The sequence below is a fragment of the Saccopteryx leptura genome, chromosome 7, assembly GCF_036850995.1.
Source record: "Saccopteryx leptura isolate mSacLep1 chromosome 7, mSacLep1_pri_phased_curated, whole genome shotgun sequence".
NCBI classification, from domain to species: domain Eukaryota; kingdom Metazoa; phylum Chordata; class Mammalia; order Chiroptera; family Emballonuridae; genus Saccopteryx; species Saccopteryx leptura.
Genome location: NC_089509.1, coordinates 33,871,104 through 33,886,274, shown reverse-complemented (window position 1 = coordinate 33,886,274; position 15,171 = coordinate 33,871,104). Strand labels below are relative to the sequence as shown.

The 15,171-nt window shown below is 39.0% G+C and overlaps 1 long non-coding RNA gene across 1 annotated transcript in view; it reads left to right on the top strand.

The window, feature by feature from the left end:
- Positions 1–15,171, top strand: part of LOC136378796 (uncharacterized) — a 41,274-nt gene that overhangs the window by 5,105 nt on the left and 20,998 nt on the right. Inside the window, exon 2 of the long non-coding RNA XR_010746641.1 lies at positions 9,277–9,437. This is a non-coding gene — a long non-coding RNA (uncharacterized lncRNA). The remainder of the gene's footprint in view (positions 1–9,276; positions 9,438–15,171) is intronic.

The following is a 15,171-nucleotide window of genomic DNA, read 5'->3' as shown; positions in this document are numbered from 1 at the left end:
ACTGCGCCACCACCTAGTCAGGCAAGACTCCCTCAGTTTTATTAAGACATTAATTAGCTTTGTACCTTGTTTCTATCAGGGAGCATTTTTTTGCATTAACTCAGATACTATGCTATTTAGAATTGACACAGTAATTCTTCACATAAGTAAGGCTCTCTCCCAGTGACCATTTGACAGTTAAAATATTGGAAATAAAAAGAAGTCAATGGAGATGGGCAGATATATGTAAACTAAATATTATAGTATATTGTAAAAAAAATGAATCCAAAAGTTTTTAAAGTTTCGTTACCTTCTATTACTGTACCTGCACTAGTCAAGTACTGGTTGAATTTTTCCCTCTGACCTCACTTCTGCACTTGGCCACAAAATGTGAAATACGTAAGATTTTAGGAGGTAGGATTTCCATCAGCTTCTTCCCTCATCCCCATTTTGATGCCTATAATTTCACAGTCAGAACAAATCTCTTCAGCCAGATTGCAAAAAGGGTTTATCTTGAACTGAGTGCTAATGTGAACCATGGTAATACTGCCTAGAACAGTGCTGACAAGAATCATGAGGCTAATCTGATGGATCGATTAGCAAACTTTAGTGAAGGAGAGCAATTATAATTTCAAGTTTAGACATGTGGTGGTTGTAGAGCATCCAGATAAGGTTACCCAGTGAGTGGTTGGCTGTGTGGATCTAAAGCTCAATAGAGATCTAAATTTTTAAGACTTAAGTATAAACGTTATACTTTCACCACCTTCCCTCCACCTGTGCCCATAAGCAGACATTGTGAACCAATCATGTGCTTGTTTCTTCTGAGCCCTAACTTGTCCTCAGCACTTAAATTCACGTATCCTCATAGCTACCAACCAACAGATAGTTGTTGAAAGAAAAGATGCAAACAATTTTATCACAAATTGTTCGAACTAATCCAGGTTTAGTACTCTGTAGTCTGGTACAACAGGACACAGCTAAGGAAGGTTTTATGCTAACAAGGATGTTATTCAAGTGACTGGCCATGTTATCTAGGTTGGGTAAAGAATCAAAAAAGAAAGATGAACTTCAAAATGAACTTTCTTCCTTATCAATCCCCAAAACTGAAACCAACCTAATTCCCTATCTTTGTGCTTACTAATTCTGATACCAGGCATGCTTTTCTGTTCCTATGTTAAATATCGCCGAGAGCAAACAAAAGTAGCCTAGCTCTTTGCTCCAAGGAATACTGGTGCCTGGAAAATAAGACTATGAGCCTATTAAGCTGCTTGCAGTCAAGACTAACTTCTCATCAAGTGAGTACTTCAAGACTCTCACTTTGCCATGCCTTCCAGGAGCATTATGTCATAAACTCTGCCATTTCAGCTAGTCCCTGCTTTTCAAGACTTGCCTTGAAATCTCAGCCCAGACTCTAAAAACCTCAGAAATTCCGCGGAAATAAGTGAAAGGAACCCAGATAAGAACGGGGGATATTTACTCAAAGCTTGCTGTAGCAAGGGAGCTACCCACCATCAGTTGCACTTGGCAGAGACTAAGCATAGGCAGAGGAATGATAAAGCTAAAATAATATATATAAATATAATTATATATAGGAAGGAAGTTCTTAGATATGCTCTGATTGGAAGTTGTCCTGGAGAAACTGGAAGTGGGCTAAGTAGAAGCAAGGCATCCTATGAGATTGGTCTGAGGAGCATCTTTGTCTTTGTCTGGTCCAGAGTTGTGAAGGGTGGGGCAAAATGAGAAGAGCTGTCAGTCACTGACCAGTCCTGACCATCTTGAGCCAACTGCTACTAGAGATGTGATTTGGCTTCCTGGGCTAGTTAATGCAAAGGTGGTAGAGCAGGTTCTATCTTTACATACAGGCTGACCATTGTCCATTTTCCTGTTCAGTATGTCATACCCTTCCTTAATTTTTCAATTTTGAATCTCTAATAAGATTCTGTCCAGGAGGCATTGTCTGTATTACTGTAGAGCTAATACATTTAGCTTTGCTTGATGGACAGGTTTTTCTGGTGGTCTTTTGAAGTGTCAGCGGTGAATAGTCCATATCAAGTACTACATGCTGGACGTTGTCGTAACTATCTGTCTTCGCCTTTTACCCAGTGAGAAATCACTTTCAACAACAAAACAGGATTTTCAAATAAAATTGTACAATACTTCAGCAACACAACTCTGCTCAGTGTCCTCTGTGCAGCGTCTGGCTGTCCTACCTGGGGAGACCCTTGACTTTCATCAGCTCCTGGAGCCCACCTGCCAGGACCCCAGCAGTCAGTCCTTCCTCTTCAGTGGAAGGCATAAATCACAGTATTGCAATTCTAACACAAAGCACCCCTTTGCCCACATTCTCCATCTCTGATAGACTGGGAAAATGATAGATTGACACTGTAAAGGCACACAGAAGCATCAAATACGGAAGTGTGAAAGTTCCCTTAAGAACAGCTATGAGTTTTGCTGACAGAGCAAATTCATTCCTTTATTAAAGACCTGTTGAACAAAAGGTACATACTAGAAGCTTGAAAGACAATGATGTACAAAACAAAAAAACATAGCTAATGCCATGTCTCATTGAGCTTTCAGTCTATGAGGGACAAAGTCATTGATCAAATAATCTAACAAATAAATATGGAATATGAGAGTGTTAATAGGAGAATTTGGGAGGTCTCAGAAGGTATGCTTGAGGCATTAAACAGCAAATTCACTTTATAATATGCCCATGCAGGTTTTCATAACAAGATATTTAAAAACATTGAAAAATATTAGATCTCTGCTTCCAACTAAGATGGAACAAAAGGGACTGAATTTACTCTCACACTGGAAACAGCCAAAAAATGGACAATAACTGTTTGAAACAATAATGTTCAAGATACTGAACATCAGACAACAGAGGACAATGATCCTTAAGGGTCAGGAAACATTACCCACAGCATGTTTACTATTTTCCAGGTTCCCCACTCCTGGGATGGGAGTTAAAACTATGGAAAGAAGGAAGAGTAGAATGGACTCTGAGGTAATTAATTAGCAGTTAAGGTATTGATATAAGCTCATTTTTAAGTTTAGATATATGAATATATATATGTGTGTATGGTTGTATGTTTGATTTTCTATATATCTATAGATACAGATATTCATATCAGTATTGTAGACTTTTCTCTTGAGTTCTGTTCACTGAGGGCCTGGAAGCAACTGCATCCAAGTACAGTGCGCACAACTAGCTGCAGGTGTTGGGTTTCTAAATTGCATCCTGTACAAAAGTGCCCAGGGCTCCTTAGAAAAATAATTGATTCCTGGGCTGGGGCCAGGAAAAGACAGGATGAGCTTGGAACATTGTTTTGTGATAGAAGTACAGAAAGGCTGAAAAAATAAGAGGGACATATCAAAAGGACATAGGACCAGCTTAAAGGGGCAGCCACTGGCCCAATTAGGGACAATTTGAATATTAAAATAAATAGGAAAAGCAAAAGATAATAACCAGTTGAATAAAATAGGAATACATAATAAATAATAATATATAATGTATATAATTATATGTAAATAATAAATAAAAAGAAGTAAAGAAGTCTTAGGTCAAGCCTCCAACTCTCCCACCTTGAATTTGGGAAAGTAATTTAACCTTTCTGAACTTGAATTTCTCCCCTTATAAAATAGTGCTAAAAACAGTGCTTACACCAGAGGGTGGTTTTAAGGATTAAATGAGATAATAGATGTGAGAAGTGCTTTGGTACCAAATCACCTAAATGGACATTTATATGTTATTCTAAAGACTTGTATGCAATAACAGTATAGCAGTGTACTATGAATGGTGAGGTGAGTGTTGCTGCTATTGTACTTCACCGTGGCTCTGGAGAGAGGGGCCCTAGAGTGTGTGTGTGCATGTGTGCGTGTACCTGTGCGCGTGTGTGTGATATGGGATTGGGAATATCATATTCCAAAAGCAACAATCATAATGGAGAAGTGATGGTGGTGGCTATGAAAGCTAGGAGTTAAAGCAAATTAAGAAAATGCTCATTCAGTAATTAACATGCAAGAGTTTTATGAGCCACATGCTTATAAAATTACTGCTCATTCAGTAATTAGCATGCTAATTTTATAAACCACATTTCCAACCTACCTTATGGTACTCTAGGAGAGTAAGCTAAATCATCCTAAAGAGATGGCATGGACCCTTTTCCTGCAAAGGCCAAAGTAAATAGATGTGAAGTATGTCATCTTCAAAGTAACAACTTCTGTCACCTTTCTCTCCTTCCAATCAGTTAAAAAGGATGGCCTCCGTCCTGTACGTAATATCAATTTCTTTTGACAGTAAGAAACATGAAGAAAATGTACAAGCAAGATCCTTTTACTTATAACCCCTACACTAACATTGTATTTTAAGTTTTAAAAGAGAAAGTAGAGGAGGAAAAACTACATAAAGTCTTCACATAAAGATTCCCAAATGGAAAAAATATATATAGTTGTTTCTATTCCCCAAAAGAATAACAATATGAGCTCCCTATGCTTCATGTAAAGAGGGGTGGGCCACACAGTAGGCTTCAGTGTTTGATGTGCCCCTCAAAAGTACACAGGTGGCCCCCGGGACTGGGAAATGCTCATGAAATGCCCAGCACTCCTCACTGCAAGGCAGGGCACCTTCTCCCTCCATGTCCTCTGAATCATGTATCCCAGCAATCTCCTTGGTTTCACTGGGGAGTTCACTGCTTCCCCATCTTGCTTCTTACACTACTATTCAAATACATTTTTCCGTCTTTGCAATAAACCTTCTACTTCAACTGCACGGAGCTTCATAAGGTTTGATGAAATGAAGAAAATGTTTGTTGCCAGCTTTTTATGGGGACCTGGCAAGTGCTATTGCTACTCTGTGGAAGAGTCTGTAGAAGTGAGGGGTTAGACTCTATTTTCCAGGAAGTACGCACCAGGAAGGGTTACGTTTGAGGATTTTGCAAGTTGGAGAGGGTGAAGAGAGGGTCTCTGAGACAGATGACAAAAGACTGGCCTCGCTGTGATTGATGTCAGCTTTCCTTGTGCCACTGCCAAATCTCTAAGGATCCCAGGTGTGACAGGTCATCTCATCCCTGCTAACTTTGATGACAACCAGGGATCTTAGTTCAAAGGTCTTAGTTCATGAGTTTCTATATTGCTTGATGACAGCCAGGTGTGTCTCTAGCTGTCAATATGGGTGGGTGTGGGGTTGTCCCTCTAGCCTCGTCTCATCTGGAGCCTCTACAATGTATATGTTTGTTGAGGGAGAGTATGGATAGGACCACTATATAACTAGGAACCCCCAGATAGTTGTGTATAAAATTCCATACTAAAGGTAGCTCACTAGTGAATTTGCATAGGAAGTTGAAAATTTTACTTAATCAGTCCCTGGTTCTGCATATGGAAGTATTCTGAGACTTGGCCTTATGAATGACAGTAGCGCTATGGATGTATATTTTTTTTTATCTCTCCTTTAACACCATTCTTTCCAATAAAGACCTTTAGGAGAAGGAGTCTCAATTCATAAAATCCTTGCTGTACCCAGCTAACTTGAAAGCCATGGCTTCTGAAGGTAGCTCACAGACTCTCTTTGGTTCAGGCATTGCAGGTTCCAAGTGTAATTCTCAAAAGATTAAAAAATGACACTGACCCCATGACACTGACCCCTGGCTGGTTGTCTCAGTGGATAGAGCCTCGGCCCGCATGTGCATGTCCTCAGTTTGATTCCTGGTCAGGCACACAGGAAAAGGAACCATCTGCTTCTCTTCCCCACTCCCTCTCCTTTCTCTCCCTCATGCCCTCCTGCAGCCAGTAACTCAATTGGTTCAAGCATTGGCCGAGCACTAAGGATAGCTTGGTTGGTCTGAGTGTAAGCCTCAGGCACTAAAAAAACTCAGTTGATTGAGCATCAGCCCTAGACAGGTAGATCCCAGTGGGGGTACATGCAGGAATCTGTGCCACTAGTTCCCCTATTCTCACTTAAAAAAATGATTTTGATACAAAAATAAAATGAATATGTGTCAAATATCTTATTGAAATTAGTAGTTAATAAGGAAGAAATAAGTTAGTAAAAGTAACCCAAAAACATTTGAGAAGTGAGAGAGTGTGCATGCTTAACTGCACAATTTAATAAAGCAATACAATAAAATAGCTGACATAAAACTGGTTCATAAACCATAAACTGTAAATTAAGGGTTATCTTTTTCACTAGACAGAAATTATTCATATTTCTATCAGACAAAAATCCCTAAGTGAACATGAGGCCTTTAACCAATAGTAAACACTAAGCGCAACTAAGTACATGTCCTCAGATAATCTTGGGTAGCCCTGCGTGGCTCTGAAAGGATGTGCTGCCAACCTTCTCTCCTCGTTCCCAGTTGTAGGTACTTCTTGTGACACTTCTTAGTGCAAGGAGAAGTGCAGCAGTCCCCTGAGTGATGGGGCATGGGGGTTGACGCCGCCCAGTCTCCCTGCTGGACAGAGCGGCGGCTGGCTTCGCAGGCGAAGTCCCTGCCGCTCACCAAGGTGTGCTTACCTGTTCTCAGAAATACTGCGTGCTCAGAATCAGAGTTCAGACCAATTTTTACCTAAATCCAAGGGGCAGGTAGAAGCTGAGAAACTCGTGGTTGAATGTGTTTTAAAAATTGTAATTTTGGAGGAATGTACAGAAAAACAAATTGAAATTGTACTTACTTCATCAATTTACCTAAGTCACCCACAGGATTAAATAAATTACTTTTAGAAACCCAAGTGAAAGCTGTAATAAACTTGAAATAAAGCAACTTAAAGAAAAGAAGGAAAATAATTCACATTCCAAGGAGATACTAAAAAATATTAAAGTGGCAGATGGATGAAGAAAACCATGACAAGGCCTAGAAAAATCCAGAAACTAAACATAAATCCCTAGAAAAATGTCAAGTTAACTATGCTATCTTAAAAAGCTCTTCAAATAAATCATTGTACAGGGACCCAAGACTAGGGGCAGAGGCCAATGGAGGAAAGCAGCAGATATTAGATATTCCAGGTTCTTATGAGATCACTCTATTTTTTCTGAATATTTTTCACGGTGCCTCCTAGTCTTCTCACTTTTTTCCTTGCAATACTTGCAAAAATAAATTGGAAACAGAGCAGGGCAAAGCAGTGGCAGCTCGTGTCTGCTCCTCTTGGCATCACCAGGGGCAGATGGAAGAATGGCAACTGGAATCATCTGGAGGTCTGCTCACTCCCATGTCCACCCAGTGGCTGCCCTCTAGGACCTCAGTTGGGTCTGTAACACCTACACCTGACAGGCTGCTCGGCTTCCTCACAGCGTGGTGGCTGGCTATCAACCTATCAACTGTGAGCATCCCGAGAGGGCCAGATGGAAGCCCTTGGTGACTATTGCCTTTGTGACTGAGCGTCCGGAGTCACGCCGCAATAACTGTTGCCAAAATTTACTTCCTCCAGGTATGTCACTAGATTCCACTATTTGATCAGGGAAGTGTCAAGAATCTGAGAACCTGTTTTAAAACCACAACGATGCCTTGTTATTAATCTTTTTTCATTCATTATATTATGTTTCTTAACAGTGGTGGCATATGTGAGACCTCATTTGGGACACTCAGGTTTTTCAGTTTGGAGAAATTTGGTTGATTTGAAAATTTCCCATAGTCCTTTTGTTATGTTACTTCTTTACAGTGTGCTTATTAGATTTTGGACCTTCTAAATCTATGCCCTAAGTTTCATATCTCTCCTTTCCTACTCTCAATCTCTCTCTTTGTTCTAGTTTCAGAGAAATATTTTCAACTTTTATCTTCCAACCTTTTTATCATATTTTTAAATTTTCTGCCAATGTATATTTCATTTTGAAGAACTCTTTTTAGTCCTCTGTTCTGATTTTATGGTAGCCTATTTTTGATATATAGATACAGTAGTTCTCCTTTCTTTAAGGACACCTATTAATCTCAGTTTTGTAATAAAAAAGTCATTCATACACAACTTATAATAATATGATGATCTCCCCCCCCCCCACCATGGATTCATCAATTCACTTCTTTGACGTACTAAAAGGTTATCAAAAGCAAAACTGCTTTGCTGAAAGCAAGGGGGTCAGTGAAAATCTATATTCTGAAGCTGAAAACTCAGCCCTTTTTCCTTGTCACATATCAGATGCCCAGTAGACATGTGACATCATATTGGTTTCTTCTGGCTTCTGCAGTGAAGGACCCCAAATCGGTTGGCTTAACAACAGAAACTTATTTTTTCACAGAGGGTAGAAGTCCAAAATCAAGACATCCTTCTGGAGGGCTCTGAAGAGGACTCTGTGTAGGGTCTCTCTGCTCCCTTCTGGTGGTTCCAGCGACCCTTGCCATTCTTTGGCTTGTAGATGTGTCAGTCCCGTTTTGCCTCCATCATCCCATGGTTTTCTCCCTGTGTGCTTCCCGTCTCCTCTGTTTTCTCTTCTTGCAAAGACAGGACACCAGTCACTGGATTAGGACTAATCCAGTATAGACCCATTAAAACTAATCACAAAGACCTTATTTCCAAATAAGGTAACATTATGGGGTCCCAGGTATCGGAACTTCAACGTATTTTTTTTTTTCAGGACGCAATTCAACCTATAACTCTTCCTGTTGTAGGAGTTTGGGTGGTGGGCTTCCCCAAATTCTCCTAAGCCCTTTCCAAGCAGTGCTGGCCTCCTGCCTTTCAAGTTTTCCATGTTCAGAATCAAAATCTTCAAGCAAACATATCCAAAAAGCTCTCTTTTCTATGACTACTCTCACACACATTAATATATTTCACTTTTGAGTATGTACTTGAAAAAAAACAAACATTAAAGCATTTCCTCATGCTCTACGTCCAACTCACACAAGTCTTTAAAATCTGCCAATCAGTTTGTCCATTGTACAGGGATTTAGGAATGTAGTAACTTTCTAGTTTCTCTTTATAAGCCTAAGCTGAAACTTGAAAGGAAATCTGGAGTATAAAAATAACATTTCAATTATTTAGCAAATTACCTTTTTTGTTAAGTATCCTTCATTTTCTCACACCAATACATGACACAAAGGTTTTATCATGGATTTCCTTAATGATAGTCTTTGCCACTCCAGGCCACGAATGTCATGTGTGTGCATAAGTACATGGTGGCAGTGGTAGTCTCCCACAGACTTTCCATCTCTCTCTCTCTCTCTACTTTATAATTAAAATGCAAGGACTATTGGGTGATAGAGTTCTGAGTAAACAGCCTTTCAAATATGAGCCAAATTTCTACTTTTGTTTTGTGAGTTGGTCCTATTGGGAAGTACTAAGTGGCTAACGTTCTTGCCTATATTTCTTCTGCAGGTGTCACATCTTGTCACCAGCCACCTTCAAATACCCTGCAGGCATTTGTTCCCTTTGAGCAAATACCATTCTCCAAAGAGCCTTTCTGCAGGATAAAACATGCTCCACACAATGTCCATTCCTGATTCAATGAAGAGGCATGAAGAACATTCCTCTCAGAGGTAAATAAATGATCTAAAGTATAAAGGAAACAAAATTTTGCATTTTTCCCACTGGCTGCCTCTTATCAAAGTGGAGATTCTTATTGTTGCATCATTAACAACCGATGGTGCGCATTAGTTAATTTATTGAAGTGAAAAGAAAAAAGGGAGAAATAATAAGTGTTTTGGTCAACAGACTTGAGCCTTTTCATGCAACCAAGTAAAAAAGCCTGGAGAAAGATGTAATTTTCTGTATTTCTGCACTCTTTGCCTGGGGCAGTGCAGCCCCTGTCTTTGAACAAGGTCAGGTGCATTGTGCATGCCCACTGTTTGAAGAGCATTGAAAGATTCCTGGAGGGCGTGTATCCCCAGGAACAAAGGGGTTTATGGGGGAGGAGGAGGGACCCCACACAGGCTGCTTCTTTAACTTCCAAAAGTAGAAGCCCTGCAGGCTCTTAACTAGCTGGGATGGGTTAACACCTGCTCCAAGAAAGAATGTACTAGCAGCTTTCTGGTCACAGGTAGGTGACTTCCTGATCGGCAGGACTGGAGGCCCTTCCGTGAGGAATTTCTCTCTCTCCATATTACTGGGAACTGGAGAGTAGACAACTGCACAATGTTTTTCAGTAAGCATTAACAGTCAAAGCACATAGCTGGAAAAGAAAAAAGCCCAAAAGATGTCCAATATGTACATATTTGTCAATTGTATACAGCTGTCCATTTTTATATTTCAACATTACTTTTGGAGATATAAATATTTTTATTAAGTATTATAGGTTACTTGATGAAGGAATTAAGGAAATTTGAGATGAGTAGAGTAAATCAATCTGATTATTTATATTTATTGAGGCTTTTGGTGTTTAGCTACCAAAGAATGTGTCATTGGAAAATACCTTAATAATACATCATGGTTCCTGCTTTTACACAACAGATTATCTTGGAGAGCAGGACATAAACACATAACATTCCCAACAAATCAATAAGTACCAACTTGTATAACATACCACAAGTGTTAACCGAAGACACAAATGCTCTCAGGCTCTGTCAAGTGGAGGAACAATAGGAGTCAATCATGGTAGAAGATGCAGACCTTACTCCTGAGACTTGGGGTTGGATGAAATGTCACTTACTTACAATTTCAAATGAATTAATTCAGACTTTTATAATGATCAAAAGGCAGTGAGGTCACCTTTCTGCTCTGAACACATAACAATGACAGATGAAATATTTTAAAAGCAGGAAGAGGGGGGGAGGGAGGGAAGGAGGGAGGGAGGGAAGGAAGAAGGAAGGAAGGAAGAAAGGGAGGGAGGGAGGGAAGAAAACTGGGAAGACACAACCAGGCTCTGGTACAAGATAAAATCTCCATGGACCAGACACAAAAGGAAGATATACATGGTGGGTCATCTGAGCTCTGGAAGTAGGCACCAATGACTGGGAGCTTGGTCCCTGCGGAACAAGGAGTTCTAAGTGTGAATGAGACTTGGAGCAGTCCCAGGCTTCCTGTTTGATGCCAAAGGCAGACAGAGCTTTCCACTCTACCAGGAGTATGGCTTCAGATGAAGCTGTGAGCCTGAGAAGACAAAGGGAAAAAGATTAAGTGTTACAGGATCTGAGCCAACTGCCTACAGTCTGTAAATGAACCTGCCATATTCCTCAATGGTCCCTAGGGGCAGTACATCCCCAGCTGAATTGTTAAACCTGGTTCTGGTTTAAGAGGAGAAGGGCTGAGTTAGAGAACCACCAAATTACAAGGGGAAAAAATGTTTGGAAAGGTTACTCGAAATGAGCTTGCAAACCAAAATTCCAAAGCATAGGAAGAAGGACTAATTTCTGGAAGGACAGCCAAGAAACAAAAGACTTGGAAGAATAATTCATTGTAAATGAAATTTATTTTAGAGAACAGTCTGAAAAGATGCCTGTATAAATTTGTTGAGGTTGTTCAAAGAGATATATAAAGACATTTATGATTAAAGAAGTAAATTATGGAACTGAAATAGGCAGAAATAAAATGAAAGTGAAACAAATTAAATCATTTCCTGAGTTCCCACATTGCTGAAAGGACTGGGAATCCAACCTTGGTCACAGTCAACTCTTTCACCTGCTGAGGAAGAAACCAAAAACCTCTGAGGCTTCTCTAATATTGTAATATGAATGGAAGATCTCTATCATTAGTCCATCCTGGTCACTGCTGATATTCTTAGTGTCCAGATTCTACAGTTGCCCATGGTGACTTGAGTTACAAGGGGCAAGGATCACGCTGAGGCTGAGAGCCGTTCTGTTTAAGGCTGAGCCTTCCTACCTGCGTCCACTCAGAAGTCGTGTCACTGAAACAGCATGACAACAAGGAGGAGGAGGAACAGTAATATCACTTCTGTGTTTTAAATGCTCTGGTTCTCAGACATTACCCAGAAATTTTGATCCCCTAGACCTGGGTTGGAGCTTAGAAATTAATGTTACTAACAAACTCCTCTGTGATTCCCATGCTGCAGACCCAGCAGTTGGTAAACCCTGAAATTGTTTGCAGTACTTTATTTTCAATTGATGAAACCAGGCAAATCGGAGAGAACAATGCTTCTTTCCCCAGGTCACACAGCTAACTGTTACCAGAATAAAACCAAATTCTTTTATTTTCTTCTTATTTTGGACTTAATTTCTTCTTCCTTTTCTAGTGTCTCAGGTAGAAGCTGAAGTCATTGATTTGAGATCTTTCTTCTGTTCTAATATAGGGTTTTAGTGTTATAAATTTCCTCTAAGTACTTCTTTAATGGAGTTCCAAAAATTATAATATGTCGTGTTTCCATTTTCATTCAGGTCAAAACACTTTCTATTTTCTCTTTGGAAGTATTCTTTGGCCCATAGAGAAGTGTGTTCTTTATTTTCCAAATATTTGGAGCTTTTCCAGATATCACCCTGTTATTGATTTTTATTTTAATTTCTTTGTGGTCAGAGAACACACTGTGTATGACTTGAATCCTTTTTAATTTATTGAGACTTGTTTCATAGGCCAGAATATGGTCTCTCTTAGCAAATGTTCCATGTGCCCTTGAGAAGTATGTGAATTCTGCAAATAGATGGATGGAATGTTCTACAAGTGTCAATCAGGTCAAGTGGGTTTGGAGTGGTGGCAAAGTTTTCTTGCTGATTTTCTGCCCACTTGACCTATCAGTTATTGAGAGAAGGGTGGTGAAATGTGCAACCATAATTGTGAGTTTCTCTATTTTTTCTTATAGTTTTATCAATTTTAGTTTCATATATTTTGAAGGAAGTTCTGTATGAGGTTTATAAATGTTTAGGATTGATACATTCTCCTGTTGAATTGACCCTTTTATCACTATGAATGCCCTTTTAGAAATCACTGGTAATATCCTTTGTTGTGATATCTACTTTGTCTAATATTAATACAGCCAGTTCAGCTTTCTTTCAACTAATATTAGCATGGTATATCTCTTTCCACCCTTTTACTTTTAACTTATTTGTATCTTTATATTTAAAGTGGTTTTCTTATGGGTAGTATATGTTGGGTCTTGCTTGTTCTATCCAATCTTATTGTCTCTACATTTTAATCAAAATGTTTATTTTTATTTAAGGTGATAATTAATATGATTAGGTTTAAAATCTACCATCTTACCATTTGCTTTCTACTTGTTCCCTTTTCCTGTCTTTCTGCCTCCTCTTGGATTATGTTTTCTGGTCTCATTTTATCTCTATGTTCATTTATTTAAATATATCCTCTTGTTTTATTTTTTAAGAAGTTTCTTTAGGGTTTATAGTATATATCTTTAACTTATCAAAGTCTGCCTTGAATTGATATAATTTCAGTTCACATTTAAGAACCTTAAAAATGGCATAGTTTTCTTTTTCTCCTTCTAGGCTTTGTGGTATTTTCTCATAATTTGTGCTTCTATCTGTATTTAAAACCTCACATTACATTATTATTTTTGTTTAAATAGTTGATTATTTACTAAAGATATATAAATAATAAGTAGTTAACAATTCTGGAGATCATCATTCCTTTGTGCAGATGCATATTTTTACCTAGTATCATTTCCCTTCTATCAAAAAGACTTCCTTTAATATTTTTGTACTGTGGTTCTACTGGTAGTCCACAAGTAAATTCTATTCTTCATTTTTGAAATATTTTTTTTAATTGTGTATAGAATTCTGGGAGAACAATTTTTCTTTTAGTACTTTAAGTATATTTTTCCACTGTCTTTTCACTTGCATTGTTTTCTATGAGAAATCTGTTGTCATTCTTCTATGTAATGAGTCTTTATTCCTTGGCTGTTTCTAAGTTGTTGTTTTTTATTACTGGTTTTGACCAGTTTGATTATTATGTGTCTTAGCATAGTTCTATTTCAGTTTCTTGTGCTTTTGATTCTCTAAGCTCTTTTCAACTGTGGCTTTATAGGTTTCATGAAATTTGGGGATTTTTCAGCTATTATTACTTCAATATTTTTTCCTCCTCCCCTGTCCCTTCAGGGACTACAATTTCACATTTACTAGACTGAAGTTTTTTCATAACTCACTAAAACTCTGTTCATTAAAATTTTTAATGAACAGAGTTCATCCTCTATGTTTCATTTAGAATAGTTAGTATTCCTATGTCAGGTATATTTTATAAGAAAAAGAAAATTTTCATATTCCTATCAAATATACCTGATCAAATAATAATACCTTTTTAAAAACAATCACTAATTTGATTTATTTGTAGCATTATAAAAAGTTTCTTTTAACCTCTTTACAAACATTTTAGAGACAATTGTTTGCATTTGTTCCACTAAAATGAAATATATTTATAATTCATTTGGAAAGGAAACAATTGTGTCATGTTATGTGAAAGAATCTGACACTGGCTTAAGGTTACCTCCCTGATACTTTTTTGTTTTGTTTTTTGTTTTGTTTTGTTTTGTTTTTGTTTTTTTGTTTTTTTGTTTTTTTGTAATTTTCTGAAGCTGGAAACGGGGAGAGACAGGCAGACTCCCGCATGTGCCCGACCGGGATCCACCCAGCACGCCCACCAGGGGGTGACGCTGTGTCCACCAGGGGGCAATGCTCTGCCCCTCCAGGGCGTCGCTCTGTTGCGACCAGAGCCACTCTAGCACCTGGGGCAGAGGCCAAGGAGCCATCCCCAGCACCCAGGCCATCTTTGCTCCAATGGAGCCTTGGCTGTGGGAGGGGAAGAGAGACACAGAGAGGAAGGAGAGAGGGAGGGGTGGAGAAACAGATGGGTGCTTCTCCAGTGTGCCCTGGCCGGGAATCAAACCCGGGACTTCTGCACGCCAGGCCGACGCTTCACCACTGAGTCAACCGGCCAGGGCCTCCCTGATGCTTTTATGAGGAGCAGGAAGACAAGTCAGTTGCCACAGGAGCATACATCTGATTACTAGCCCTTCATCTGGGCAGAGCCTTTGGTCCATTTAAGCACCATAGGCACAATAGTGTGGGGCCTTCAGGATTTCCAAGGGCCTGTGAAAATACTTGATATGTGGGAAAAGAAATTGGTTCTAAATATAGAAAAAATAATCTCAAAAATGCAACAGGGAAGCTGTGACTACAACTCAATTTATATTTCTGTATACAATTAAATATGGGTTGTCAGTTCATTTTAATATGCTTGATATGATGTGAGTGGGATATCTGCAAGATACTCAGGTCTACTGAGGGTCTTTAAAATGTCCTATATACAGTGTTGAAAATCTAGAGCCTGACCAGGTGGTATCATAGTGGATGAGAGTCAGACTGGGACATGGAGGAC